At 44.0% G+C, this 18,006-nt stretch overlaps 55 non-coding genes across 55 annotated transcripts; all 55 read left to right on the top strand.

Annotated features, from left to right (window-relative positions):
* The first annotated feature begins 126 nt into the window (after positions 1–126).
* LOC143447745 (U5 spliceosomal RNA) lies at positions 127–246 on the top strand. The gene has a single exon (XR_013114291.1). It is a non-coding gene; the product is annotated as a U5 spliceosomal RNA (small nuclear RNA).
* Positions 247–434: 188 nt separating this feature from the next.
* Positions 435–574, top strand: LOC143447886 (U4 spliceosomal RNA). The gene has a single exon (XR_013114422.1). It is a non-coding gene; the product is annotated as a U4 spliceosomal RNA (small nuclear RNA).
* A 209-nt stretch (positions 575–783) lies between these two features.
* On the top strand, positions 784–903 carry LOC143447747 (U5 spliceosomal RNA). Its single transcript, XR_013114293.1, has one exon. It is a non-coding gene; the product is annotated as a U5 spliceosomal RNA (small nuclear RNA).
* Positions 904–1,091: 188 nt separating this feature from the next.
* LOC143447887 (U4 spliceosomal RNA) lies at positions 1,092–1,231 on the top strand. The gene has a single exon (XR_013114423.1). It is a non-coding gene; the product is annotated as a U4 spliceosomal RNA (small nuclear RNA).
* A 209-nt stretch (positions 1,232–1,440) lies between these two features.
* On the top strand, positions 1,441–1,560 carry LOC143447748 (U5 spliceosomal RNA). The gene has a single exon (XR_013114294.1). It is a non-coding gene; the product is annotated as a U5 spliceosomal RNA (small nuclear RNA).
* A 188-nt stretch (positions 1,561–1,748) lies between these two features.
* On the top strand, positions 1,749–1,888 carry LOC143447888 (U4 spliceosomal RNA). Its single transcript, XR_013114424.1, has one exon. It is a non-coding gene; the product is annotated as a U4 spliceosomal RNA (small nuclear RNA).
* Positions 1,889–2,097: 209 nt separating this feature from the next.
* Positions 2,098–2,217, top strand: LOC143447749 (U5 spliceosomal RNA). The gene has a single exon (XR_013114295.1). It is a non-coding gene; the product is annotated as a U5 spliceosomal RNA (small nuclear RNA).
* A 188-nt stretch (positions 2,218–2,405) lies between these two features.
* LOC143447557 (U4 spliceosomal RNA) lies at positions 2,406–2,545 on the top strand. Its single transcript, XR_013114110.1, has one exon. It is a non-coding gene; the product is annotated as a U4 spliceosomal RNA (small nuclear RNA).
* A 209-nt stretch (positions 2,546–2,754) lies between these two features.
* LOC143447750 (U5 spliceosomal RNA) lies at positions 2,755–2,874 on the top strand. The gene has a single exon (XR_013114296.1). It is a non-coding gene; the product is annotated as a U5 spliceosomal RNA (small nuclear RNA).
* Positions 2,875–3,062: 188 nt separating this feature from the next.
* Positions 3,063–3,202, top strand: LOC143447558 (U4 spliceosomal RNA). Its single transcript, XR_013114111.1, has one exon. It is a non-coding gene; the product is annotated as a U4 spliceosomal RNA (small nuclear RNA).
* Positions 3,203–3,411: 209 nt separating this feature from the next.
* On the top strand, positions 3,412–3,531 carry LOC143447751 (U5 spliceosomal RNA). The gene has a single exon (XR_013114297.1). It is a non-coding gene; the product is annotated as a U5 spliceosomal RNA (small nuclear RNA).
* A 188-nt stretch (positions 3,532–3,719) lies between these two features.
* On the top strand, positions 3,720–3,859 carry LOC143447559 (U4 spliceosomal RNA). The gene has a single exon (XR_013114112.1). It is a non-coding gene; the product is annotated as a U4 spliceosomal RNA (small nuclear RNA).
* A 209-nt stretch (positions 3,860–4,068) lies between these two features.
* LOC143447752 (U5 spliceosomal RNA) lies at positions 4,069–4,188 on the top strand. The gene has a single exon (XR_013114298.1). It is a non-coding gene; the product is annotated as a U5 spliceosomal RNA (small nuclear RNA).
* Positions 4,189–4,376: 188 nt separating this feature from the next.
* Positions 4,377–4,516, top strand: LOC143447560 (U4 spliceosomal RNA). The gene has a single exon (XR_013114113.1). It is a non-coding gene; the product is annotated as a U4 spliceosomal RNA (small nuclear RNA).
* Positions 4,517–4,725: 209 nt separating this feature from the next.
* LOC143447753 (U5 spliceosomal RNA) lies at positions 4,726–4,845 on the top strand. Its single transcript, XR_013114299.1, has one exon. It is a non-coding gene; the product is annotated as a U5 spliceosomal RNA (small nuclear RNA).
* Positions 4,846–5,033: 188 nt separating this feature from the next.
* LOC143447561 (U4 spliceosomal RNA) lies at positions 5,034–5,173 on the top strand. The gene has a single exon (XR_013114114.1). It is a non-coding gene; the product is annotated as a U4 spliceosomal RNA (small nuclear RNA).
* A 209-nt stretch (positions 5,174–5,382) lies between these two features.
* Positions 5,383–5,502, top strand: LOC143447754 (U5 spliceosomal RNA). Its single transcript, XR_013114300.1, has one exon. It is a non-coding gene; the product is annotated as a U5 spliceosomal RNA (small nuclear RNA).
* Positions 5,503–5,690: 188 nt separating this feature from the next.
* Positions 5,691–5,830, top strand: LOC143447563 (U4 spliceosomal RNA). Its single transcript, XR_013114116.1, has one exon. It is a non-coding gene; the product is annotated as a U4 spliceosomal RNA (small nuclear RNA).
* A 209-nt stretch (positions 5,831–6,039) lies between these two features.
* LOC143447755 (U5 spliceosomal RNA) lies at positions 6,040–6,159 on the top strand. The gene has a single exon (XR_013114301.1). It is a non-coding gene; the product is annotated as a U5 spliceosomal RNA (small nuclear RNA).
* A 188-nt stretch (positions 6,160–6,347) lies between these two features.
* Positions 6,348–6,487, top strand: LOC143447564 (U4 spliceosomal RNA). Its single transcript, XR_013114117.1, has one exon. It is a non-coding gene; the product is annotated as a U4 spliceosomal RNA (small nuclear RNA).
* A 209-nt stretch (positions 6,488–6,696) lies between these two features.
* On the top strand, positions 6,697–6,816 carry LOC143447756 (U5 spliceosomal RNA). The gene has a single exon (XR_013114302.1). It is a non-coding gene; the product is annotated as a U5 spliceosomal RNA (small nuclear RNA).
* Positions 6,817–7,004: 188 nt separating this feature from the next.
* On the top strand, positions 7,005–7,144 carry LOC143447565 (U4 spliceosomal RNA). The gene has a single exon (XR_013114118.1). It is a non-coding gene; the product is annotated as a U4 spliceosomal RNA (small nuclear RNA).
* Positions 7,145–7,353: 209 nt separating this feature from the next.
* On the top strand, positions 7,354–7,473 carry LOC143447758 (U5 spliceosomal RNA). The gene has a single exon (XR_013114304.1). It is a non-coding gene; the product is annotated as a U5 spliceosomal RNA (small nuclear RNA).
* Positions 7,474–7,661: 188 nt separating this feature from the next.
* Positions 7,662–7,801, top strand: LOC143447566 (U4 spliceosomal RNA). Its single transcript, XR_013114119.1, has one exon. It is a non-coding gene; the product is annotated as a U4 spliceosomal RNA (small nuclear RNA).
* Positions 7,802–8,010: 209 nt separating this feature from the next.
* LOC143447759 (U5 spliceosomal RNA) lies at positions 8,011–8,130 on the top strand. The gene has a single exon (XR_013114305.1). It is a non-coding gene; the product is annotated as a U5 spliceosomal RNA (small nuclear RNA).
* Positions 8,131–8,318: 188 nt separating this feature from the next.
* On the top strand, positions 8,319–8,458 carry LOC143447567 (U4 spliceosomal RNA). Its single transcript, XR_013114120.1, has one exon. It is a non-coding gene; the product is annotated as a U4 spliceosomal RNA (small nuclear RNA).
* Positions 8,459–8,667: 209 nt separating this feature from the next.
* LOC143447850 (U5 spliceosomal RNA) lies at positions 8,668–8,787 on the top strand. Its single transcript, XR_013114391.1, has one exon. It is a non-coding gene; the product is annotated as a U5 spliceosomal RNA (small nuclear RNA).
* Positions 8,788–8,975: 188 nt separating this feature from the next.
* LOC143447574 (U4 spliceosomal RNA) lies at positions 8,976–9,115 on the top strand. Its single transcript, XR_013114126.1, has one exon. It is a non-coding gene; the product is annotated as a U4 spliceosomal RNA (small nuclear RNA).
* Positions 9,116–9,324: 209 nt separating this feature from the next.
* Positions 9,325–9,444, top strand: LOC143447760 (U5 spliceosomal RNA). Its single transcript, XR_013114306.1, has one exon. It is a non-coding gene; the product is annotated as a U5 spliceosomal RNA (small nuclear RNA).
* A 188-nt stretch (positions 9,445–9,632) lies between these two features.
* On the top strand, positions 9,633–9,772 carry LOC143447585 (U4 spliceosomal RNA). The gene has a single exon (XR_013114137.1). It is a non-coding gene; the product is annotated as a U4 spliceosomal RNA (small nuclear RNA).
* A 209-nt stretch (positions 9,773–9,981) lies between these two features.
* On the top strand, positions 9,982–10,101 carry LOC143447761 (U5 spliceosomal RNA). The gene has a single exon (XR_013114307.1). It is a non-coding gene; the product is annotated as a U5 spliceosomal RNA (small nuclear RNA).
* A 188-nt stretch (positions 10,102–10,289) lies between these two features.
* On the top strand, positions 10,290–10,429 carry LOC143447568 (U4 spliceosomal RNA). Its single transcript, XR_013114121.1, has one exon. It is a non-coding gene; the product is annotated as a U4 spliceosomal RNA (small nuclear RNA).
* Positions 10,430–10,638: 209 nt separating this feature from the next.
* On the top strand, positions 10,639–10,758 carry LOC143447762 (U5 spliceosomal RNA). Its single transcript, XR_013114308.1, has one exon. It is a non-coding gene; the product is annotated as a U5 spliceosomal RNA (small nuclear RNA).
* A 188-nt stretch (positions 10,759–10,946) lies between these two features.
* LOC143447569 (U4 spliceosomal RNA) lies at positions 10,947–11,086 on the top strand. Its single transcript, XR_013114122.1, has one exon. It is a non-coding gene; the product is annotated as a U4 spliceosomal RNA (small nuclear RNA).
* A 209-nt stretch (positions 11,087–11,295) lies between these two features.
* Positions 11,296–11,415, top strand: LOC143447763 (U5 spliceosomal RNA). The gene has a single exon (XR_013114309.1). It is a non-coding gene; the product is annotated as a U5 spliceosomal RNA (small nuclear RNA).
* A 188-nt stretch (positions 11,416–11,603) lies between these two features.
* LOC143447570 (U4 spliceosomal RNA) lies at positions 11,604–11,743 on the top strand. Its single transcript, XR_013114123.1, has one exon. It is a non-coding gene; the product is annotated as a U4 spliceosomal RNA (small nuclear RNA).
* A 209-nt stretch (positions 11,744–11,952) lies between these two features.
* On the top strand, positions 11,953–12,072 carry LOC143447764 (U5 spliceosomal RNA). The gene has a single exon (XR_013114310.1). It is a non-coding gene; the product is annotated as a U5 spliceosomal RNA (small nuclear RNA).
* A 188-nt stretch (positions 12,073–12,260) lies between these two features.
* LOC143447571 (U4 spliceosomal RNA) lies at positions 12,261–12,400 on the top strand. The gene has a single exon (XR_013114124.1). It is a non-coding gene; the product is annotated as a U4 spliceosomal RNA (small nuclear RNA).
* Positions 12,401–12,609: 209 nt separating this feature from the next.
* LOC143447765 (U5 spliceosomal RNA) lies at positions 12,610–12,729 on the top strand. Its single transcript, XR_013114311.1, has one exon. It is a non-coding gene; the product is annotated as a U5 spliceosomal RNA (small nuclear RNA).
* A 188-nt stretch (positions 12,730–12,917) lies between these two features.
* On the top strand, positions 12,918–13,057 carry LOC143447573 (U4 spliceosomal RNA). The gene has a single exon (XR_013114125.1). It is a non-coding gene; the product is annotated as a U4 spliceosomal RNA (small nuclear RNA).
* A 209-nt stretch (positions 13,058–13,266) lies between these two features.
* On the top strand, positions 13,267–13,386 carry LOC143447833 (U5 spliceosomal RNA). The gene has a single exon (XR_013114377.1). It is a non-coding gene; the product is annotated as a U5 spliceosomal RNA (small nuclear RNA).
* A 188-nt stretch (positions 13,387–13,574) lies between these two features.
* LOC143447575 (U4 spliceosomal RNA) lies at positions 13,575–13,714 on the top strand. The gene has a single exon (XR_013114127.1). It is a non-coding gene; the product is annotated as a U4 spliceosomal RNA (small nuclear RNA).
* A 209-nt stretch (positions 13,715–13,923) lies between these two features.
* On the top strand, positions 13,924–14,043 carry LOC143447766 (U5 spliceosomal RNA). Its single transcript, XR_013114312.1, has one exon. It is a non-coding gene; the product is annotated as a U5 spliceosomal RNA (small nuclear RNA).
* A 188-nt stretch (positions 14,044–14,231) lies between these two features.
* On the top strand, positions 14,232–14,371 carry LOC143447576 (U4 spliceosomal RNA). The gene has a single exon (XR_013114128.1). It is a non-coding gene; the product is annotated as a U4 spliceosomal RNA (small nuclear RNA).
* A 209-nt stretch (positions 14,372–14,580) lies between these two features.
* On the top strand, positions 14,581–14,700 carry LOC143447767 (U5 spliceosomal RNA). The gene has a single exon (XR_013114313.1). It is a non-coding gene; the product is annotated as a U5 spliceosomal RNA (small nuclear RNA).
* Positions 14,701–14,888: 188 nt separating this feature from the next.
* Positions 14,889–15,028, top strand: LOC143447597 (U4 spliceosomal RNA). Its single transcript, XR_013114148.1, has one exon. It is a non-coding gene; the product is annotated as a U4 spliceosomal RNA (small nuclear RNA).
* A 209-nt stretch (positions 15,029–15,237) lies between these two features.
* Positions 15,238–15,357, top strand: LOC143447769 (U5 spliceosomal RNA). Its single transcript, XR_013114315.1, has one exon. It is a non-coding gene; the product is annotated as a U5 spliceosomal RNA (small nuclear RNA).
* Positions 15,358–15,545: 188 nt separating this feature from the next.
* Positions 15,546–15,685, top strand: LOC143447577 (U4 spliceosomal RNA). The gene has a single exon (XR_013114129.1). It is a non-coding gene; the product is annotated as a U4 spliceosomal RNA (small nuclear RNA).
* A 209-nt stretch (positions 15,686–15,894) lies between these two features.
* LOC143447770 (U5 spliceosomal RNA) lies at positions 15,895–16,014 on the top strand. The gene has a single exon (XR_013114316.1). It is a non-coding gene; the product is annotated as a U5 spliceosomal RNA (small nuclear RNA).
* Positions 16,015–16,202: 188 nt separating this feature from the next.
* On the top strand, positions 16,203–16,342 carry LOC143447578 (U4 spliceosomal RNA). Its single transcript, XR_013114130.1, has one exon. It is a non-coding gene; the product is annotated as a U4 spliceosomal RNA (small nuclear RNA).
* Positions 16,343–16,551: 209 nt separating this feature from the next.
* LOC143447771 (U5 spliceosomal RNA) lies at positions 16,552–16,671 on the top strand. The gene has a single exon (XR_013114317.1). It is a non-coding gene; the product is annotated as a U5 spliceosomal RNA (small nuclear RNA).
* A 188-nt stretch (positions 16,672–16,859) lies between these two features.
* LOC143447579 (U4 spliceosomal RNA) lies at positions 16,860–16,999 on the top strand. Its single transcript, XR_013114131.1, has one exon. It is a non-coding gene; the product is annotated as a U4 spliceosomal RNA (small nuclear RNA).
* Positions 17,000–17,208: 209 nt separating this feature from the next.
* Positions 17,209–17,328, top strand: LOC143447772 (U5 spliceosomal RNA). Its single transcript, XR_013114318.1, has one exon. It is a non-coding gene; the product is annotated as a U5 spliceosomal RNA (small nuclear RNA).
* Positions 17,329–17,516: 188 nt separating this feature from the next.
* On the top strand, positions 17,517–17,656 carry LOC143447580 (U4 spliceosomal RNA). The gene has a single exon (XR_013114132.1). It is a non-coding gene; the product is annotated as a U4 spliceosomal RNA (small nuclear RNA).
* Positions 17,657–17,865: 209 nt separating this feature from the next.
* LOC143447863 (U5 spliceosomal RNA) lies at positions 17,866–17,984 on the top strand. The gene has a single exon (XR_013114403.1). It is a non-coding gene; the product is annotated as a U5 spliceosomal RNA (small nuclear RNA).
* Positions 17,985–18,006: the final 22 nt, after the last annotated feature.

The raw sequence follows: 18,006 nt of genomic DNA on the forward strand, positions 1-18,006 counted from the left end.
ACGGAATGAGTCTAAATAAGTAGTTCAACTGTTCAAGTCACAGTGTGTTGTTAAACGTTTAAAACGGCCAACCACAAACTGTAGTCAAAACGTTCGGTATAGTGTCGTAAGTGGACAAGCCAGAAGCCACTCTGGCTTCAGCGCATTCAACGTGTAAATCTTTCGCCTTTTACTAAAGATTTCCGTGTGCCGGAGCATATAATGAGTCGAAGAAAATTTGTTCAGAGCCGCGGCAATGCTGTGGCCAAACCTTATGATCATCAACTGCAAAATTTGGAATCACGTTTGTGAGTGGATGCCATCACAAAGACTTTCAAGGTGTTACCTGTTCAAAACGCTTTTATATCAGCCAACCGAACCGATCTACGTTTCCATCGCTCCACAAATTTGAGAATCTACCTGCTGAATATTCTTATCAATCTCCTTGATCGTGCAGCTTTGCGCAGAGGCGATACCGTAGCTGATGAGGAACTTCCGAGGCGCGGTTATTGCTAGTTGAAAACTATACCCAATACCCCGCCCTTTCGGCTCTTACAGAGACGATTGAGGCAATATCTGAAGAATTCCGTGGAATTCCTATGTTGCTTATACTCCAGGGTCCAGACGTCTGCTTGCAGCACGCAGACCTTCACTCTTTACGAAAGCAAATCATAATGAACGGAATGAGTCTAAATAAGTAGTTCAACTGTTCAAGTCACAGTGTGTTGTTAAACGTTTAAAACGGCCAACCACAAACTGTAGTCAAAACGTTCGGTATAGTGTCGTAAGTGGACAAGCCAGAAGCCACTCTGGCTTCAGCGCATTCAACGTGTAAATCTTTCGCCTTTTACTAAAGATTTCCGTGTGCCGGAGCATATAATGAGTCGAAGAAAATTTGTTCAGAGCCGCGGCAATGCTGTGGCCAAACCTTATGATCATCAACTGCAAAATTTGGAATCACATTTGTGAGTGGATGCCATCACAAAGACTTTCAAGGTGTTACCTGTTCAAAACGCTTTTATATCAGCCAACCGAACCGATCTACGTTTCCATCGCTCCACAAATTTGAGAATCTACCTGCTGAATATTCTTATCAATCTCCTTGATCGTGCAGCTTTGCGCAGAGGCGATACCGTAGCTGATGAGGAACTTCCGAGGCGCGGTTATTGCTAGTTGAAAACTATACCCAATACCCCGCCCTTTCGGCTCTTACAGAGACGATTGAGGCAATATCTGAAGAATTCCGTGGAATTCCTATGTTGCTTATACTCCAGGGTCCAGACGTCTGCTTGCAGCACGCAGACCTTCACTCTTTACGAAAGCAAATCATAATGAACGGAATGAGTCTAAATAAGTAGTTCAACTGTTCAAGTCACAGTGTGTTGTTAAACGTTTAAAACGGCCAACCACAAACTGTAGTCAAAACGTTCGGTATAGTGTCGTAAGTGGACAAGCCAGAAGCCACTCTGGCTTCAGCGCATTCAACGTGTAAATCTTTCGCCTTTTACTAAAGATTTCCGTGTGCCGGAGCATATAATGAGTCGAAGAAAATTTGTTCAGAGCCGCGGCAATGCTGTGGCCAAACCTTATGATCATCAACTGCAAAATTTGGAATCACATTTGTGAGTGGATGCCATCACAAAGACTTTCAAGGTGTTACCTGTTCAAAACGCTTTTATATCAGCCAACCGAACCGATCTACGTTTCCATCGCTCCACAAATTTGAGAATCTACCTGCTGAATATTCTTATCAATCTCCTTGATCGTGCAGCTTTGCGCAGAGGCGATACCGTAGCTGATGAGGAACTTCCGAGGCGCGGTTATTGCTAGTTGAAAACTATACCCAATACCCCGCCCTTTCGGCTCTTACAGAGACGATTGAGGCAATATCTGAAGAATTCCGTGGAATTCCTATGTTGCTTATACTCCAGGGTCCAGACGTCTGCTTGCAGCACGCAGACCTTCACTCTTTACGAAAGCAAATCATAATGAACGGAATGAGTCTAAATAAGTAGTTCAACTGTTCAAGTCACAGTGTGTTGTTAAACGTTTAAAACGGCCAACCACAAACTGTAGTCAAAACGTTCGGTATAGTGTCGTAAGTGGACAAGCCAGAAGCCACTCTGGCTTCAGCGCATTCAACGTGTAAATCTTTCGCCTTTTACTAAAGATTTCCGTGTGCCGGAGCATATAATGAGTCGAAGAAAATTTGTTCAGAGCCGCGGCAATGCTGTGGCCAAACCTTATGATCATCAACTGCAAAATTTGGAATCACATTTGTGAGTGGATGCCATCACAAAGACTTTCAAGGTGTTACCTGTTCAAAACGCTTTTATATCAGCCAACCGAACCGATCTACGTTTCCATCGCTCCACAAATTTGAGAATCTACCTGCTGAATATTCTTATCAATCTCCTTGATCGTGCAGCTTTGCGCAGAGGCGATACCGTAGCTGATGAGGAACTTCCGAGGCGCGGTTATTGCTAGTTGAAAACTATACCCAATACCCCGCCCTTTCGGCTCTTACAGAGACGATTGAGGCAATATCTGAAGAATTCCGTGGAATTCCTATGTTGCTTATACTCCAGGGTCCAGACGTCTGCTTGCAGCACGCAGACCTTCACTCTTTACGAAAGCAAATCATAATGAACGGAATGAGTCTAAATAAGTAGTTCAACTGTTCAAGTCACAGTGTGTTGTTAAACGTTTAAAACGGCCAACCACAAACTGTAGTCAAAACGTTCGGTATAGTGTCGTAAGTGGACAAGCCAGAAGCCACTCTGGCTTCAGCGCATTCAACGTGTAAATCTTTCGCCTTTTACTAAAGATTTCCGTGTGCCGGAGCATATAATGAGTCGAAGAAAATTTGTTCAGAGCCGCGGCAATGCTGTGGCCAAACCTTATGATCATCAACTGCAAAATTTGGAATCACATTTGTGAGTGGATGCCATCACAAAGACTTTCAAGGTGTTACCTGTTCAAAACGCTTTTATATCAGCCAACCGAACCGATCTACGTTTCCATCGCTCCACAAATTTGAGAATCTACCTGCTGAATATTCTTATCAATCTCCTTGATCGTGCAGCTTTGCGCAGAGGCGATACCGTAGCTGATGAGGAACTTCCGAGGCGCGGTTATTGCTAGTTGAAAACTATACCCAATACCCCGCCCTTTCGGCTCTTACAGAGACGATTGAGGCAATATCTGAAGAATTCCGTGGAATTCCTATGTTGCTTATACTCCAGGGTCCAGACGTCTGCTTGCAGCACGCAGACCTTCACTCTTTACGAAAGCAAATCATAATGAACGGAATGAGTCTAAATAAGTAGTTCAACTGTTCAAGTCACAGTGTGTTGTTAAACGTTTAAAACGGCCAACCACAAACTGTAGTCAAAACGTTCGGTATAGTGTCGTAAGTGGACAAGCCAGAAGCCACTCTGGCTTCAGCGCATTCAACGTGTAAATCTTTCGCCTTTTACTAAAGATTTCCGTGTGCCGGAGCATATAATGAGTCGAAGAAAATTTGTTCAGAGCCGCGGCAATGCTGTGGCCAAACCTTATGATCATCAACTGCAAAATTTGGAATCACATTTGTGAGTGGATGCCATCACAAAGACTTTCAAGGTGTTACCTGTTCAAAACGCTTTTATATCAGCCAACCGAACCGATCTACGTTTCCATCGCTCCACAAATTTGAGAATCTACCTGCTGAATATTCTTATCAATCTCCTTGATCGTGCAGCTTTGCGCAGAGGCGATACCGTAGCTGATGAGGAACTTCCGAGGCGCGGTTATTGCTAGTTGAAAACTATACCCAATACCCCGCCCTTTCGGCTCTTACAGAGACGATTGAGGCAATATCTGAAGAATTCCGTGGAATTCCTATGTTGCTTATACTCCAGGGTCCAGACGTCTGCTTGCAGCACGCAGACCTTCACTCTTTACGAAAGCAAATCATAATGAACGGAATGAGTCTAAATAAGTAGTTCAACTGTTCAAGTCACAGTGTGTTGTTAAACGTTTAAAACGGCCAACCACAAACTGTAGTCAAAACGTTCGGTATAGTGTCGTAAGTGGACAAGCCAGAAGCCACTCTGGCTTCAGCGCATTCAACGTGTAAATCTTTCGCCTTTTACTAAAGATTTCCGTGTGCCGGAGCATATAATGAGTCGAAGAAAATTTGTTCAGAGCCGCGGCAATGCTGTGGCCAAACCTTATGATCATCAACTGCAAAATTTGGAATCACATTTGTGAGTGGATGCCATCACAAAGACTTTCAAGGTGTTACCTGTTCAAAACGCTTTTATATCAGCCAACCGAACCGATCTACGTTTCCATCGCTCCACAAATTTGAGAATCTACCTGCTGAATATTCTTATCAATCTCCTTGATCGTGCAGCTTTGCGCAGAGGCGATACCGTAGCTGATGAGGAACTTCCGAGGCGCGGTTATTGCTAGTTGAAAACTATACCCAATACCCCGCCCTTTCGGCTCTTACAGAGACGATTGAGGCAATATCTGAAGAATTCCGTGGAATTCCTATGTTGCTTATACTCCAGGGTCCAGACGTCTGCTTGCAGCACGCAGACCTTCACTCTTTACGAAAGCAAATCATAATGAACGGAATGAGTCTAAATAAGTAGTTCAACTGTTCAAGTCACAGTGTGTTGTTAAACGTTTAAAACGGCCAACCACAAACTGTAGTCAAAACGTTCGGTATAGTGTCGTAAGTGGACAAGCCAGAAGCCACTCTGGCTTCAGCGCATTCAACGTGTAAATCTTTCGCCTTTTACTAAAGATTTCCGTGTGCCGGAGCATATAATGAGTCGAAGAAAATTTGTTCAGAGCCGCGGCAATGCTGTGGCCAAACCTTATGATCATCAACTGCAAAATTTGGAATCACATTTGTGAGTGGATGCCATCACAAAGACTTTCAAGGTGTTACCTGTTCAAAACGCTTTTATATCAGCCAACCGAACCGATCTACGTTTCCATCGCTCCACAAATTTGAGAATCTACCTGCTGAATATTCTTATCAATCTCCTTGATCGTGCAGCTTTGCGCAGAGGCGATACCGTAGCTGATGAGGAACTTCCGAGGCGCGGTTATTGCTAGTTGAAAACTATACCCAATACCCCGCCCTTTCGGCTCTTACAGAGACGATTGAGGCAATATCTGAAGAATTCCGTGGAATTCCTATGTTGCTTATACTCCAGGGTCCAGACGTCTGCTTGCAGCACGCAGACCTTCACTCTTTACGAAAGCAAATCATAATGAACGGAATGAGTCTAAATAAGTAGTTCAACTGTTCAAGTCACAGTGTGTTGTTAAACGTTTAAAACGGCCAACCACAAACTGTAGTCAAAACGTTCGGTATAGTGTCGTAAGTGGACAAGCCAGAAGCCACTCTGGCTTCAGCGCATTCAACGTGTAAATCTTTCGCCTTTTACTAAAGATTTCCGTGTGCCGGAGCATATAATGAGTCGAAGAAAATTTGTTCAGAGCCGCGGCAATGCTGTGGCCAAACCTTATGATCATCAACTGCAAAATTTGGAATCACATTTGTGAGTGGATGCCATCACAAAGACTTTCAAGGTGTTACCTGTTCAAAACGCTTTTATATCAGCCAACCGAACCGATCTACGTTTCCATCGCTCCACAAATTTGAGAATCTACCTGCTGAATATTCTTATCAATCTCCTTGATCGTGCAGCTTTGCGCAGAGGCGATACCGTAGCTGATGAGGAACTTCCGAGGCGCGGTTATTGCTAGTTGAAAACTATACCCAATACCCCGCCCTTTCGGCTCTTACAGAGACGATTGAGGCAATATCTGAAGAATTCCGTGGAATTCCTATGTTGCTTATACTGCAGGGTCCAGACGTCTGCTTGCAGCACGCAGACCTTCACTCTTTACGAAAGCAAATCATAATGAACGGAATGAGTCTAAATAAGTAGTTCAACTGTTCAAGTCACAGTGTGTTGTTAAACGTTTAAAACGGCCAACCACAAACTGTAGTCAAAACGTTCGGTATAGTGTCGTAAGTGGACAAGCCAGAAGCCACTCTGGCTTCAGCGCATTCAACGTGTAAATCTTTCGCCTTTTACTAAAGATTTCCGTGTGCCGGAGCATATAATGAGTCGAAGAAAATTTGTTCAGAGCCGCGGCAATGCTGTGGCCAAACCTTATGATCATCAACTGCAAAATTTGGAATCACATTTGTGAGTGGATGCCATCACAAAGACTTTCAAGGTGTTACCTGTTCAAAACGCTTTTATATCAGCCAACCGAACCGATCTACGTTTCCATCGCTCCACAAATTTGAGAATCTACCTGCTGAATATTCTTATCAATCTCCTTGATCGTGCAGCTTTGCGCAGAGGCGATACCGTAGCTGATGAGGAACTTCCGAGGCGCGGTTATTGCTAGTTGAAAACTATACCCAATACCCCGCCCTTTCGGCTCTTACAGAGACGATTGAGGCAATATCTGAAGAATTCCGTGGAATTCCTATGTTGCTTATACTCCAGGGTCCAGACGTCTGCTTGCAGCACGCAGACCTTCACTCTTTACGAAAGCAAATCATAATGAACGGAATGAGTCTAAATAAGTAGTTCAACTGTTCAAGTCACAGTGTGTTGTTAAACGTTTAAAACGGCCAACCACAAACTGTAGTCAAAACGTTCGGTATAGTGTCGTAAGTGGACAAGCCAGAAGCCACTCTGGCTTCAGCGCATTCAACGTGTAAATCTTTCGCCTTTTACTAAAGATTTCCGTGTGCCGGAGCATATAATGAGTCGAAGAAAATTTGTTCAGAGCCGCGGCAATGCTGTGGCCAAACCTTATGATCATCAACTGCAAAATTTGGAATCACATTTGTGAGTGGATGCCATCACAAAGACTTTCAAGGTGTTACCTGTTCAAAACGCTTTTATATCAGCCAACCGAACCGATCTACGTTTCCATCGCTCCACAAATTTGAGAATCTACCTGCTGAATATTCTTATCAATCTCCTTGATCGTGCAGCTTTGCGCAGAGGCGATACCGTAGCTGATGAGGAACTTCCGAGGCGCGGTTATTGCTAGTTGAAAACTATACCCAATACCCCGCCCTTTCGGCTCTTACAGAGACGATTGAGGCAATATCTGAAGAATTCCGTGGAATTCCTATGTTGCTTATACTCCAGGGTCCAGACGTCTGCTTGCAGCACGCAGACCTTCACTCTTTACGAAAGCAAATCATAATGAACGGAATGAGTCTAAATAAGTAGTTCAACTGTTCAAGTCACAGTGTGTTGTTAAACGTTTAAAACGGCCAACCACAAACTGTAGTCAAAACGTTCGGTATAGTGTCGTAAGTGGACAAGCCAGAAGCCACTCTGGCTTCAGCGCATTCAACGTGTAAATCTTTCGCCTTTTACTAAAGATTTCCGTGTGCCGGAGCATATAATGAGTCGAAGAAAATTTGTTCAGAGCCGCGGCAATGCTGTGGCCAAACCTTATGATCATCAACTGCAAAATTTGGAATCACATTTGTGAGTGGATGCCATCACAAAGACTTTCAAGGTGTTACCTGTTCAAAACGCTTTTATATCAGCCAACCGAACCGATCTACGTTTCCATCGCTCCACAAATTTGAGAATCTACCTGCTGAATATTCTTATCAATCTCCTTGATCGTGCAGCTTTGCGCAGAGGCGATACCGTAGCTGATGAGGAACTTCCGAGGCGCGGTTATTGCTAGTTGAAAACTATACCCAATACCCCGCCCTTTCGGCTCTTACAGAGACGATTGAGGCAATATCTGAAGAATTCCGTGGAATTCCTATGTTGCTTATACTCCAGGGTCCAGACGTCTGCTTGCAGCACGCAGACCTTCACTCTTTACGAAAGCAAATCATAATGAACGGAATGAGTCTAAATAAGTAGTTCAACTGTTCAAGTCACAGTGTGTTGTTAAACGTTTAAAACGGCCAACCACAAACTGTAGTCAAAACGTTCGGTATAGTGTCGTAAGTGGACAAGCCAGAAGCCACTCTGGCTTCAGCGCATTCAACGTGTAAATCTTTCGCCTTTTACTAAAGATTTCCGTGTGCCGGAGCATATAATGAGTCGAAGAAAATTTGTTCAGAGCCGCGGCAATGCTGTGGCCAAACCTTATGATCATCAACTGCAAAATTTGGAATCACATTTGTGAGTGGATGCCATCACAAAGACTTTCAAGGTGTTACCTGTTCAAAACGCTTTTATATCAGCCAACCGAACCGATCTACGTTTCCATCGCTCCACAAATTTGAGAATCTACCTGCTGAATATTCTTATCAATCTCCTTGATCGTGCAGCTTTGCGCAGAGGCGATACCGTAGCTGATGAGGAACTTCCGAGGCGCGGTTATTGCTAGTTGAAAACTATACCCAATACCCCGCCCTTTCGGCTCTTACAGAGACGATTGAGGCAATATCTGAAGAATTCCGTGGAATTCCTATGTTGCTTATACTCCAGGGTCCAGACGTCTGCTTGCAGCACGCAGACCTTCACTCTTTACGAAAGCAAATCATAATGAACGGAATGAGTCTAAATAAGTAGTTCAACTGTTCAAGTCACAGTGTGTTGTTAAACGTTTAAAACGGCCAACCACAAACTGTAGTCAAAACGTTCGGTATAGTGTCGTAAGTGGACAAGCCAGAAGCCACTCTGGCTTCAGCGCATTCAACGTGTAAATCTTTCGCCTTTTACTAAAAATTTCCGTGTGCCGGAGCATATAATGAGTCGAAGAAAATTTGTTCAGAGCCGCGGCAATGCTGTGGCCAAACCTTATGATCATCAACTGCAAAATTTGGAATCACATTTGTGAGTGGATGCCATCACAAAGACTTTCAAGGTGTTACCTGTTCAAAACGCTTTTATATCAGCCAACCGAACCGATCTACGTTTCCATCGCTCCACAAATTTGAGAATCTACCTGCTGAATATTCTTATCAATCTCCTTGATCGTGCAGCTTTGCGCAGAGGCGATACCGTAGCTGGTGAGGAACTTCCGAGGCGCGGTTATTGCTAGTTGAAAACTATACCCAATACCCCGCCCTTTCGGCTCTTACAGAGACGATTGAGGCAATATCTGAAGAATTCCGTGGAATTCCTATGTTGCTTATACTCCAGGGTCCAGACGTCTGCTTGCAGCACGCAGACCTTCACTCTTTACGAAAGCAAATCATAATGAACGGAATGAGTCTAAATAAGTAGTTCAACTGTTCAAGTCACAGTGTGTTGTTAAACGTTTAAAACGGCCAACCACAAACTGTAGTCAAAACGTTCGGTATAGTGTCGTAAGTGGACAAGCCAGAAGCCACTCTGGCTTCAGCGCATTCAACGTGTAAATCTTTCGCCTTTTACTAAAGATTTCCGTGTGCCGGAGCATATAATGAGTCGAAGAAAATTTGTTCAGAGCCGCGGCAATGCTGTGGCCAAACCTTATGATCATCAACTGCAAAATTTGGAATCACATTCGTGAGTGGATGCCATCACAAAGACTTTCAAGGTGTTACCTGTTCAAAACGCTTTTATATCAGCCAACCGAACCGATCTACGTTTCCATCGCTCCACAAATTTGAGAATCTACCTGCTGAATATTCTTATCAATCTCCTTGATCGTGCAGCTTTGCGCAGAGGCGATACCGTAGCTGGTGAGGAACTTCCGAGGCGCGGTTATTGCTAGTTGAAAACTATACCCAATACCCCGCCCTTTCGGCTCTTACAGAGACGATTGAGGCAATATCTGAAGAATTCCGTGGAATTCCTATGTTGCTTATACTCCAGGGTCCAGACGTCTGCTTGCAGCACGCAGACCTTCACTCTTTACGAAAGCAAATCATAATGAACGGAATGAGTCTAAATAAGTAGTTCAACTGTTCAAGTCACAGTGTGTTGTTAAACGTTTAAAACGGCCAACCACAAACTGTAGTCAAAACGTTCGGTATAGTGTCGTAAGTGGACAAGCCAGAAGCCACTCTGGCTTCAGCGCATTCAACGTGTAAATCTTTCGCCTTTTACTAAAGATTTCCGTGTGCCGGAGCATATAATGAGTCGAAGAAAATTTGTTCAGAGCCGCGGCAATGCTGTGGCCAAACCTTATGATCATCAACTGCAAAATTTGGAATCACATTTGTGAGTGGATGCCATCACAAAGACTTTCAAGGTGTTACCTGTTCAAAACGCTTTTATATCAGCCAACCGAACCGATCTACGTTTCCATCGCTCCACAAATTTGAGAATCTACCTGCTGAATATTCTTATCAATCTCCTTGATCGTGCAGCTTTGCGCAGAGGCGATACCGTAGCTGATGAGGAACTTCCGAGGCGCGGTTATTGCTAGTTGAAAACTATACCCAATACCCCGCCCTTTCGGCTCTTACAGAGACGATTGAGGCAATATCTGAAGAATTCCGTGGAATTCCTATGTTGCTTATACTCCAGGGTCCAGACGTCTGCTTGCAGCACGCAGACCTTCACTCTTTACGAAAGCAAATCATAATGAACGGAATGAGTCTAAATAAGTAGTTCAACTGTTCAAGTCACAGTGTGTTGTTAAACGTTTAAAACGGCCAACCACAAACTGTAGTCAAAACGTTCGGTATAGTGTCGTAAGTGGACAAGCCAGAAGCCACTCTGGCTTCAGCGCATTCAACGTGTAAATCTTTCGCCTTTTACTAAAGATTTCCGTGTGCCGGAGCATATAATGAGTCGAAGAAAATTTGTTCAGAGCCGCGGCAATGCTGTGGCCAAACCTTATGATCATCAACTGCAAAATTTGGAATCACATTTGTGAGTGGATGCCATCACAAAGACTTTCAAGGTGTTACCTGTTCAAAACGCTTTTATATCAGCCAACCGAACCGATCTACGTTTCCATCGCTCCACAAATTTGAGAATCTACCTGCTGAATATTCTTATCAATCTCCTTGATCGTGCAGCTTTGCGCAGAGGCGATACCGTAGCTGATGAGGAACTTCCGAGGCGCGGTTATTGCTAGTTGAAAACTATACCCAATACCCCGCCCTTTCGGCTCTTACAGAGACGATTGAGGCAATATCTGAAGAATTCCGTGGAATTCCTATGTTGCTTATACTCCAGGGTCCAGACGTCTGCTTGCAGCACGCAGACCTTCACTCTTTACGAAAGCAAATCATAATGAACGGAATGAGTCTAAATAAGTAGTTCAACTGTTCAAGTCACAGTGTGTTGTTAAACGTTTAAAACGGCCAACCACAAACTGTAGTCAAAACGTTCGGTATAGTGTCGTAAGTGGACAAGCCAGAAGCCACTCTGGCTTCAGCGCATTCAACGTGTAAATCTTTCGCCTTTTACTAAAGATTTCCGTGTGCCGGAGCATATAATGAGTCGAAGAAAATTTGTTCAGAGCCGCGGCAATGCTGTGGCCAAACCTTATGATCATCAACTGCAAAATTTGGAATCACATTTGTGAGTGGATGCCATCACAAAGACTTTCAAGGTGTTACCTGTTCAAAACGCTTTTATATCAGCCAACCGAACCGATCTACGTTTCCATCGCTCCACAAATTTGAGAATCTACCTGCTGAATATTCTTATCAATCTCCTTGATCGTGCAGCTTTGCGCAGAGGCGATACCGTAGCTGATGAGGAACTTCCGAGGCGCGGTTATTGCTAGTTGAAAACTATACCCAATACCCCGCCCTTTCGGCTCTTACAGAGACGATTGAGGCAATATCTGAAGAATTCCGTGGAATTCCTATGTTGCTTATACTCCAGGGTCCAGACGTCTGCTTGCAGCACGCAGACCTTCACTCTTTACGAAAGCAAATCATAATGAACGGAATGAGTCTAAATAAGTAGTTCAACTGTTCAAGTCACAGTGTGTTGTTAAACGTTTAAAACGGCCAACCACAAACTGTAGTCAAAACGTTCGGTATAGTGTCGTAAGTGGACAAGCCAGAAGCCACTCTGGCTTCAGCGCATTCAACGTGTAAATCTTTCGCCTTTTACTAAAGATTTCCGTGTGCCGGAGCATATAATGAGTCGAAGAAAATTTGTTCAGAGCCGCGGCAATGCTGTGGCCAAACCTTATGATCATCAACTGCAAAATTTGGAATCACATTTGTGAGTGGATGCCATCACAAAGACTTTCAAGGTGTTACCTGTTCAAAACGCTTTTATATCAGCCAACCGAACCGATCTACGTTTCCATCGCTCCACAAATTTGAGAATCTACCTGCTGAATATTCTTATCAATCTCCTTGATCGTGCAGCTTTGCGCAGAGGCGATACCGTAGCTGATGAGGAACTTCCGAGGCGCGGTTATTGCTAGTTGAAAACTATACCCAATACCCCGCCCTTTCGGCTCTTACAGAGACGATTGAGGCAATATCTGAAGAATTCCGTGGAATTCCTATGTTGCTTATACTCCAGGGTCCAGACGTCTGCTTGCAGCACGCAGACCTTCACTCTTTACGAAAGCAAATCATAATGAACGGAATGAGTCTAAATAAGTAGTTCAACTGTTCAAGTCACAGTGTGTTGTTAAACGTTTAAAACGGCCAACCACAAACTGTAGTCAAAACGTTCGGTATAGTGTCGTAAGTGGACAAGCCAGAAGCCACTCTGGCTTCAGCGCATTCAACGTGTAAATCTTTCGCCTTTTACTAAAGATTTCCGTGTGCCGGAGCATATAATGAGTCGAAGAAAATTTGTTCAGAGCCGCGGCAATGCTGTGGCCAAACCTTATGATCATCAACTGCAAAATTTGGAATCACATTTGTGAGTGGATGCCATCACAAAGACTTTCAAGGTGTTACCTGTTCAAAACGCTTTTATATCAGCCAACCGAACCGATCTACGTTTCCATCGCTCCACAAATTTGAGAATCTACCTGCTGAATATTCTTATCAATCTCCTTGATCGTGCAGCTTTGCGCAGAGGCGATACCGTAGCTGATGAGGAACTTCCGAGGCGCGGTTATTGCTAGTTGAAAACTATACCCAATACCCCGCCCTTTCGGCTCTTACAGAGACGATTGAGGCAATATCTGAAGAATTCCGTGGAATTCCTATGTTGCTTATACTCCAGGGTCCAGACGTCTGCTTGCAGCACGCAGACCTTCACTCTTTACGAAAGCAAATCATAATGAACGGAATGAGTCTAAATAAGTAGTTCAACTGTTCAAGTCACAGTGTGTTGTTAAACGTTTAAAACGGCCAACCACAAACTGTAGTCAAAACGTTCGGTATAGTGTCGTAAGTGGACAAGCCAGAAGCCATTCTGGCTTCAGCGCATTCAACGTGTAAATCTTTCGCCTTTTACTAAAGATTTCCGTGTGCCGGAGCATATAATGAGTCGAAGAAAATTTGTTCAGAGCCGCGGCAATGCTGTGGCCAAACCTTATGATCATCAACTGCAAAATTTGGAATCACATTTGTGAGTGGATGCCATCACAAAGACTTTCAAGGTGTTACCTGTTCAAAACGCTTTTATATCAGCCAACCGAACCGATCTACGTTTCCATCGCTCCACAAATTTGAGAATCTACCTGCTGAATATTCTTATCAATCTCCTTGATCGTGCAGCTTTGCGCAGAGGCGATACCGTAGCTGATGAGGAACTTCCGAGGCGCGGTTATTGCTAGTTGAAAACTATACCCAATACCCCGCCCTTTCGGCTCTTACAGAGACGATTGAGGCAATATCTGAAGAATTCCGTGGAATTCCTATGTTGCTTATACTCCAGGGTCCAGACGTCTGCTTGCAGCACGCAGACCTTCACTCTTTACGAAAGCAAATCATAATGAACGGAATGAGTCTAAATAAGTAGTTCAACTGTTCAAGTCACAGTGTGTTGTTAAACGTTTAAAACGGCCAACCACAAACTGTAGTCAAAACGTTCGGTATAGTGTCGTAAGTGGACAAGCCAGAAGCCACTCTGGCTTCAGCGCATTCAACGTGTAAATCTTTCGCCTTTTACTAAAGATTTCCGTGTGCCGGAGCATATAATGAGTCGAAGAAAATTTGTTCAGAGCCGCGGCAATGCTGTGGCCAAACCTTATGATCATCAACTGCAAAATTTGGAATCACATTTGTGAGTGGATGCCATCACAAAGACTTTCAAGGTGTTACCTGTTCAAAACGCTTTTATATCAGCCAACCGAACCGATCTACGTTTCCATCGCTCCACAAATTTGAGAATCTACCTGCTGAATATTCTTATCAATCTCCTTGATCGTGCAGCTTTGCGCAGAGGCGATACCGTAGCTGATGAGGAACTTCCGAGGCGCGGTTATTGCTAGTTGAAAACTATACCCAATACCCCGCCCTTTCGGCTCTTACAGAGACGATTGAGGCAATATCTGAAGAATTCCGTGGAATTCCTATGTTGCTTATACTCCAGGGTCCAGACGTCTGCTTGCAGCACGCAGACCTTCACTCTTTACGAAAGCAAATCATAATGAACGGAATGAGTCTAAATAAGTAGTTCAACTGTTCAAGTCACAGTGTGTTGTTAAACGTTTAAAACGGCCAACCACAAACTGTAGTCAAAACGTTCGGTATAGTGTCGTAAGTGGACAAGCCAGAAGCCACTCTGGCTTCAGCGCATTCAACGTGTAAATCTTTCGCCTTTTACTAAAGATTTCCGTGTGCCGGAGCATATAATGAGTCGAAGAAAATTTGTTCAGAGCCGCGGCAATGCTGTGGCCAAACCTTATGATCATCAACTGCAAAATTTGGAATCACATTCGTGAGTGGATGCCATCACAAAGACTTTCAAGGTGTTACCTGTTCAAAACGCTTTTATATCAGCCAACCGAACCGATCTACGTTTCCATCGCTCCACAAATTTGAGAATCTACCTGCTGAATATTCTTATCAATCTCCTTGATCGTGCAGCTTTGCGCAGAGGCGATACCGTAGCTGGTGAGGAACTTCCGAGGCGCGGTTATTGCTAGTTGAAAACTATACCCAATACCCCGCCCTTTCGGCTCTTACAGAGACGATTGAGGCAATATCTGAAGAATTCCGTGGAATTCCTATGTTGCTTATACTCCAGGGTCCAGACGTCTGCTTGCAGCACGCAGACCTTCACTCTTTACGAAAGCAAATCATAATGAACGGAATGAGTCTAAATAAGTAGTTCAACTGTTCAAGTCACAGTGTGTTGTTAAACGTTTAAAACGGCCAACCACAAACTGTAGTCAAAACGTTCGGTATAGTGTCGTAAGTGGACAAGCCAGAAGCCACTCTGGCTTCAGCGCATTCAACGTGTAAATCTTTCGCCTTTTACTAAAGATTTCCGTGTGCCGGAGCATATAATGAGTCGAAGAAAATTTGTTCAGAGCCGCGGCAATGCTGTGGCCAAACCTTATGATCATCAACTGCAAAATTTGGAATCACATTTGTGAGTGGATGCCATCACAAAGACTTTCAAGGTGTTACCTGTTCAAAACGCTTTTATATCAGCCAACCGAACCGATCTACGTTTCCATCGCTCCACAAATTTGAGAATCTACCTGCTGAATATTCTTATCAATCTCCTTGATCGTGCAGCTTTGCGCAGAGGCGATACCGTAGCTGATGAGGAACTTCCGAGGCGCGGTTATTGCTAGTTGAAAACTATACCCAATACCCCGCCCTTTCGGCTCTTACAGAGACGATTGAGGCAATATCTGAAGAATTCCGTGGAATTCCTATGTTGCTTATACTCCAGGGTCCAGACGTCTGCTTGCAGCACGCAGACCTTCACTCTTTACGAAAGCAAATCATAATGAACGGAATGAGTCTAAATAAGTAGTTCAACTGTTCAAGTCACAGTGTGTTGTTAAACGTTTAAAACGGCCAACCACAAACTGTAGTCAAAACGTTCGGTATAGTGTCGTAAGTGGACAAGCCAGAAGCCACTCTGGCTTCAGCGCATTCAACGTGTAAATCTTTCGCCTTTTACTAAAGATTTCCGTGTGCCGGAGCATATAATGAGTCGAAGAAAATTTGTTCAGAGCCGCGGCAATGCTGTGGCCAAACCTTATGATCATCAACTGCAAAATTTGGAATCACATTTGTGAGTGGATGCCATCACAAAGACTTTCAAGGTGTTACCTGTTCAAAACGCTTTTATATCAGCCAACCGAACCGATCTACGTTTCCATCGCTCCACAAATTTGAGAATCTACCTGCTGAATATTCTTATCAATCTCCTTGATCGTGCAGCTTTGCGCAGAGGCGATACCGTAGCTGATGAGGAACTTCCGAGGCGCGGTTATTGCTAGTTGAAAACTATACCCAATACCCCGCCCTTTCGGCTCTTACAGAGACGATTGAGGCAATATCTGAAGAATTCCGTGGAATTCCTATGTTGCTTATACTCCAGGGTCCAGACGTCTGCTTGCAGCACGCAGACCTTCACTCTTTACGAAAGCAAATCATAATGAACGGAATGAGTCTAAATAAGTAGTTCAACTGTTCAAGTCACAGTGTGTTGTTAAACGTTTAAAACGGCCAACCACAAACTGTAGTCAAAACGTTCGGTATAGTGTCGTAAGTGGACAAGCCAGAAGCCACTCTGGCTTCAGCGCATTCAACGTGTAAATCTTTCGCCTTTTACTAAAGATTTCCGTGTGCCGGAGCATATAATGAGTCGAAGAAAATTTGTTCAGAGCCGCGGCAATGCTGTGGCCAAACCTTATGATCATCAACTGCAAAATTTGGAATCACATTTGTGAGTGGATGCCATCACAAAGACTTTCAAGGTGTTACCTGTTCAAAACGCTTTTATATCAGCCAACCGAACCGATCTACGTTTCCATCGCTCCACAAATTTGAGAATCTACCTGCTGAATATTCTTATCAATCTCCTTGATCGTGCAGCTTTGCGCAGAGGCGATACCGTAGCTGATGAGGAACTTCCGAGGCGCGGTTATTGCTAGTTGAAAACTATACCCAATACCCCGCCCTTTCGGCTCTTACAGAGACGATTGAGGCAATATCTGAAGAATTCCGTGGAATTCCTATGTTGCTTATACTCCAGGGTCCAGACGTCTGCTTGCAGCACGCAGACCTTCACTCTTTACGAAAGCAAATCATAATGAACGGAATGAGTCTAAATAAGTAGTTCAACTGTTCAAGTCACAGTGTGTTGTTAAACGTTTAAAACGGCCAACCACAAACTGTAGTCAAAACGTTCGGTATAGTGTCGTAAGTGGACAAGCCAGAAGCCACTCTGGCTTCAGCGCATTCAACGTGTAAATCTTTCGCCTTTTACTAAAGATTTCCGTGTGCCGGAGCATATAATGAGTCGAAGAAAATTTGTTCAGAGCCGCGGCAATGCTGTGGCCAAACCTTATGATCATCAACTGCAAAATTTGGAATCACATTTGTGAGTGGATGCCATCACAAAGACTTTCAAGGTGTTACCTGTTCAAAACGCTTTTATATCAGCCAACCGAACCGATCTACGTTTCCATCGCTCCACAAATTTGAGAATCTACCTGCTGAATATTCTTATCAATCTCCTTGATCGTGCAGCTTTGCGCAGAGGCGATACCGTAGCTGATGAGGAACTTCCGAGGCGCGGTTATTGCTAGTTGAAAACTATACCCAATACCCCGCCCTTTCGGCTCTTACAGAGACGATTGAGGCAATATCTGAAGAATTCCGTGGAATTCCTATGTTGCTTATACTCCAGGGTCCAGACGTCTGCTTGCAGCACGCAGACCTTCACTCTTTACGAAAGCAAATCATAATGAACGGAATGAGTCTAAATAAGTAGTTCAACTGTTCAAGTCACAGTGTGTTGTTAAACGTTTAAAACGGCCAACCACAAACTGTAGTCAAAACGTTCGGTATAGTGTCGTAAGTGGACAAGCCAGAAGCCACTCTGGCTTCAGCGCATTCAACGTGTAAATCTTTCGCCTTTTACTAAAGTTTTTGTGTGCCGGAGCATATAATGAGTCGAAGAAAATTTGTTCAGAGCCGCGGCAATGCTGTGGCCAAACCTTATGATCATCAACTGC

This window comes from Clavelina lepadiformis, chromosome 2 (assembly GCF_947623445.1).
Source record: "Clavelina lepadiformis chromosome 2, kaClaLepa1.1, whole genome shotgun sequence".
Classification (NCBI taxonomy): Eukaryota; Metazoa; Chordata; class Ascidiacea; order Aplousobranchia; family Clavelinidae; genus Clavelina; species Clavelina lepadiformis.